This window comes from Phaseolus vulgaris, chromosome 11 (assembly GCF_000499845.2).
Source record: "Phaseolus vulgaris cultivar G19833 chromosome 11, P. vulgaris v2.0, whole genome shotgun sequence".
In the NCBI taxonomy this organism is placed as follows: domain Eukaryota; kingdom Viridiplantae; phylum Streptophyta; class Magnoliopsida; order Fabales; family Fabaceae; genus Phaseolus; species Phaseolus vulgaris.
The window spans coordinates 47853826-47860152 of NC_023749.2; the positions used below are offsets into that span (position 1 = coordinate 47853826).

Genomic DNA, 6327 nt, shown 5'->3' on the forward strand with positions numbered 1-6327 from the left:
GTTAAACCATCTTTTTATAATCAATGTCATCTGCTTTGAACTCCTTCTGCTCATGGTTAAAATTCAAAAACAAGTTTTTAACTGCTGCAGAAAAACAACCGATTGTTTCTTCGAAACAACCGATAATACTAATTTAATAATAATATTGAATAATAATTTTTATAATATTATTAATTAATTTAATAATATTAATAATATTCAATATTATTTAATAATGTTAATAATATTTTTGTAATAATTAATAGTATCATTAATTTGAATAATAATAAAAATGATATTAAATATATGAATATTAATAATTTCTATATTATTAATTATATTGATATTGATGATTATACCTATAAATATACTAATAATCATAACATTCTAACTAAACTTAGACCATGACAATTGGAAAAGGAGCCATGTTTGTGAGTGACTCTTAGAAGTTTTTTCTTACTTTGGCTACTTGTGCTACCTTCAACAAGCCATGCTTTTTTTGTACCAAAATCACCACTAACAACTGTGATTGTCATAAATGAATTACAAGGAGGTCGAGATCTGTTACTTCACTCGAAATCTACTGACGATGATCTTGGTGTGCAACATCTTTAACCTCATGATAATTTTTCGTGGAGTTTCAAAATTAACTTCTTGCATAGGTTTGATATTTACAAAGTAAACAGGGATATCGATAGATGTTACTACTTAGAGAAGATGGACCATGTTTGATTTTTACTGGAGAGAAAGATCAATGCTCTCCTTGGAATAGTTTAGAAGAAAGACCTAATTTCTTATCCTAATTTCTATTAATAAAACATTTATCAATAAAGACTATTTCAAGTGATTTTGCTTGGTTATATTTTAAAGTTAAATTCTAATTTGTACTTTTAGTTTTCTTATAGTATAATTTTGTTTAAGGGTTTAAATTTTCAAGTGATTTCTGAAAATAGTAATGTGTTGCTAATAATTCTACGATTAAGATATTCTTATAAACATTAAAATATTTAATTTTAATTGAAATTTATTATGAGACCTCTGGTAAGTTTTAAACACAGCATACTAAATCTTGAACCACCACTCAAACATAGATGTAACCCATTAGCATTACAGAGATATCAAGCGGGCCCAGACCGATGTCGAGTCGAGCGGGCCCGGACCGATGCCGAGCCGAGCGGGCCCGGACCGATGCCGAGCCGAGCGATCCCGGACCGATGCCGAGCCGAGCGGGCCCAGACCGATGCCGAGCCGAGCGGGCCCGAACCGATGCCGAGCCGAGCGGGTCCGACCCGATGTCGAGTCGAGCAGGCCCGGGCAGATGTCGAGTCGTTCGGGCCCGGGTCGATGTCGAGTCGTTCGGGCCCGGGTCGATGTCGAGTCGTTCTAGCCCGGGCCGATGTCGAGTCGTTCGGGCCCAAGCCGATGTATAGTCGTTCGGGCCCGGGCCGTTGTCGAGTCATCTGAGTTGAGGTCGATGTTGAGTTTTCCGGATTCGAGCTGATATCGAGTCGTCCGGACGCAGACCGATGTCAACCTTTTGGCTAAGATCAAGTGTAGTATCTGTTCTTATCAGTTTAATATATGATATGTGGATCATTGATTCACACTATATTAAATTTATTTTTTGAGGGAAAGTGTTCATTACAATAGCTTGCTATTGGAACTCTTATGCATGACTCTTGTTTTGCACTATTGCATGAGTCTTCTGCATCCCACTCAAAAACAGTTTAACAATTTGTGTCTGGATTATGGTTATGGAATACAAATTTGTTTAAAATTGTAATCTTGTTTGCTCTCTACTGGTAAGGGAAATGCATAGCCTATTTTGTCAGTTATATTCTCAAAGCTTAAAAAAATGAAGCAGAAATGGTTGTATATTATCTGTCAAGGGTGCCAAATTGCAGGTGAGTTACAACAAGTGGGGGCATTCAGCACTATTGCTGCAATAAGTTGACTTGTCTACTTAGTTTTTTCTCATGTTTTGTTTATACTATTAATACTCATATTATCTTTATTTGTTTATACTATTAATTTTCATAACATGTGCTTTATTGAGCCTAACAACCAATAGTAAAAAAAATTATGTTTGGAATGCCATTAATAGGATTCTCTTACTTGAACAATACAAGTAAGTTGTGCCTTACTATTGAATAGAAATCTAATTCATCAAGAAGTTTGTAGGCATGTTTATGATATAGTATTTGTTCTTATTAAATTAAATTAATTTTTGTACAATTTTTTACAATCTTAATTTTTCATTTCTGACAAGAGCTCTGATTGCTGAGCTGAGTTACTCCAGCTTGTGACCCAAGTGGGAGCATCAATGTGATGGAATAACACTGAGACTTGCTGGGTTGGGCCTGTGTCTGCAAAATGTTTGCCTGTCCGTTCCAAGTTGAGAGTTAAGTATGGGGACGTTAGTGAAGGCCTAGGTCTCTTGACTCTTAGAGTGGAGGGCATAGCGTGAGGCTGGTTTCACAGATTCAAGAGATGCAGCATTTTGTCAACCCTAAACCAATATCAGAGAATCCCAGTTCAGTAACTATCTGGTTAAGCAAAGTTTGCTAAATCCAAGGATGAATGTCTCGGACTGAGAGAAAGAACAGGAAGAAGGCAACCAAACTTTGAATCTAGGAGAGCTGAAGTTGTTCAATTGCCAGAAATAGATTTACAACAATTACTTTTATCTTAACCTTATAAAACAAACAATTCAAGAAGAAGAAGAAAAAAAAGTGAGACTAGTGCTGAAACGTTGCAAAATTTTATGCAACCATAAAAAATTGCATAAAGAATAGTGAAAAGTTTGAAATAGATAACCCAAGCACCCAACTAATATTTTAAGGAAACTGGAGTGTAACCATGATTCAAACCTAAGTCCTTCTAGTGACCAAAAAATGTTAACAAGTAGTCTAATAAAGTTCTTTGATTATATTATATTTTTATTATACTTATTATTATTAACATAATTTATACATATTAATATAATTATTATTAATAATAATAAAATAAATTATATTCATATTATTAATTATTATTAATATTATTCATATTATTAATATTATTACTAATATTATTATTATTATTAATATTACTAATATTATTATTATTAATATTATATTCATATTATTAATACTAGCTAGCACACGAGAGCGCTTGTGTATCCGCATTTTTTATTTTTATATAATTAAATAAAAAATTTAATCAAATTAAATAATATATTATTATTTGTGTTAATTTTTTATTACTTATATTTATATTTATTTTTAATTAAATATGTTTAAAACAATTATAAATCAAATGTAATATTATTGAAGAACTTAATATTTTTAGAAGTGATTCTTAACTAAAGAAATTGAAGTTATTAATTTAATTATAAAAAAAACTAAACATCTCTATATAAAAAAATAAAATAAAATGTATACATTAGAGAAATAGGAAAAGCAAAATAAGATAAATAAAAGAAATGAAATAAATTAGCAATACACAATTTCAGAATCTCAACATTAGGGTTTTTGAAGCATTGAGGAGACGGAAGACCTGGTGAAGTGACGGTGATGAAATATGAAGAAGAACAACAATAGAGTTTCAGAATCTCAAAATTAGGATTTTGGAGACATTAACATGTTTTTATATTATTTCTCTCACACAGTTCTTATATATCACTCTTTCAGAATCTCAAAATTAAGATTTTCGAGGATTTTTGAGACATTAAGATGTTTTTATATTATTTCTCTGTCACAGTTTTCTTATATATCACTCTTTTGCCTAAAAAAAAGTAACCGTCCATAAATCCACATTTCACCCCTCTCTCTCCACTCTTTCCTAATAAAAGGCACCAATCTCTCCACATTTAAGTGAGAACACATCAAATAAAATTTTAAAATTAAAAATATGCTTATTTAGTAAAGAAGAATATCAGTTTAAAACAGAAAAGTAACCAATCTCTCCACTATCCTAGGTGATAACAAAAAATAAAGTTAACGTACCAATCTCTCCATTAAGTGAGAACAAATAAAATATTTTACTTCCAAATGATACTCACAAAAAAAAGTGGATCTTTAACAATAAAAGATTTTCATCTATGACATCAAAATATATTAATTTTTCAAAATAATATTAATTATTTATTTTAAAACATTAATAATCAATACCCTTTTTATCACTACCTTAATAATCAACACCCTTTTCTATAAAATCTCAAACTAACAGCAAATAAAAAAAATTAAAAAAACAAATCATAAACTTGTATCTATTGCTCTTTTTTTTTGTTAAATTCTATTTGTTTTAAAAAAATTAAAATCTACTAACCGTTTCTGTTATTATACAACAATTAAATATACACATTTTTATATTACAGAAATATTGAACAAAAACAATTTAAAAAATGAATGATCCTATTAGAACTCAGATCAACTCAAAGATAATGATATTTTTTTTAATAAAAGGTTGGTATAGTTAGTGGAGAGGAGAGAGACGTAAATAATAAATTATTATAAAAGAACGAACAAAAAAAAATAAAAAAGGGAAGAGGAGAGAGAGACGTAAATAATAAATTATTTTAGAAGAACCAACCGAAAGAAAAAAAAAGATAGAAAGGGAAGAGAAGAGAGAGAGCACCTTTCAACATAAAAATATAAAAATAACTACAACTATTCATTATTTAAAATAAATTACTAATCCTAATCAATTCAAGAAAGCCATTACAAAAGGGTTACCTCCATATGGTCTATATGGTACCCCAAGGACTATATCCTACAAATGAGGTAGAGTTATGAACATTTGGAATGTTGTTGTGTTGGGCTGCACACGGAAAATGATTATTGGTGTGATTAGGTATCCAACTTCAAGTCCCATTACCCTTGTTACAATCTCCATACCAGGTTTTGTGTTTTCTTTAGTAGCAATACTTGCATCACTAAAATCATGTCCCACAAACCACATCTTGAAGGAAGCACTTTTCACCTCTCTGGTTCTTGTAGGCCATTCTTCATGAAGCAACCAAGGTTGAATATATCAGGAAAATTCAAAACAAACCTCTCACAAATACAAAGATAAAACCGTTATGACAGATACGAATCCCTAATTGCAAGTATTTTTTTGGGTTTGTAAACAATGTCTTAAAATCTCACCACACCAAAAATAGAAAACAAATAAAAGCTATAATTAAATAAAAAAAACTATAAATCATGGATTTATTTATGCAGAAGCAAGCACACACGTACCTGAGTCGAGTTCAATAAGCCTTAGCAAGTCCAGCCTGCACAGGTCATGATGTATTAATTCAAGCATAAACACACGAACTGTAATAAAAAGTTTCATTAGTCTTCATCTTGACTTTGGAGTAAAATTAATCGAGAAATTGAAGGCAAAACCTTGTTAATCACAATGCAAAACGAACTTGCAACGAAGCACAATGTGATTGAGAAAGGTGATGAAATCTTCGCGTGTGACTTGGGGTGCTTGGATTGCTCCCTCTTTTTCTCAGACTCCCCCTCACGGTTTTCTTTTGGCTTGAAAAAAAATCAAGTTTAAAGGACTAATCACATGAAACCACATTGACTTCTCAATCTTGTTCTCCACTTTCTCTGGAAAATCAAAAGCAACATCCACAGAGAGACGGAACAACATCAACAGATAGAAAATGAGAGTTTACATTAGATTTCGTTGATTGAAGGAATAAAAAGGTAAGAAATGAGGAAATGAAAAATCTATTTGAATCAAATTGAAAATTGTTGTGTAAATCAAATGATAAATTGTTCTGTATCAAATTGAGAACTGCTCTCACTGATTCAAATTGTTTTGTTTTGCTGATTCAAATTGTTTCGTAAATAAAATGAAAAACCGTTCTACTGATTCAAAAAAAAAAACAACAAATAGAAAATTAAATTCAAAACTGTCTACAAAATAACCAAAAACGGTTATTTAGGAGAATTCTCTTTATATTTAACTTTTCTTTTAAAAAATATATATATAAAAAAAACAGTTACAAAATAAAATAAAATAAAAATAAAATAAAATATTAATATATAAAATATTAATAAAATGTAACTGATTTTGAAAATAAATCAAATCGCTCATCCACCTCTCTTTTAATTCATAATTGTTCATCCACATCTCTTTCAATTCAAAACCCTCTTCCACCTTTCTTTCAATTCAAAACCACCTCACTAAGTATACCAAATATTGTAGAAAAAATAAGAAATGACACAATACCCATAATATAATAATAAAATTAAATATTAATATAAGGATAAAATGGGAAAAAAATGAAGAGCAGTTAAGAGGGGAATCTCCTTTATATATAGGTATAAATTATATTCATATTATTAATATTAATATTGTTAATAA

At 30.1% G+C, this 6327-nt stretch overlaps 1 non-coding gene across 1 annotated transcript; it reads left to right on the forward strand.

The window, feature by feature from the left end:
* The first annotated feature begins 1499 nt into the window (after positions 1 to 1499).
* LOC137811993 (U2 spliceosomal RNA) lies at positions 1500 to 1695 on the forward strand. Its single transcript, XR_011081216.1, has one exon. It is a non-coding gene; the product is annotated as a U2 spliceosomal RNA (small nuclear RNA).
* Positions 1696 to 6327: the final 4632 nt, after the last annotated feature.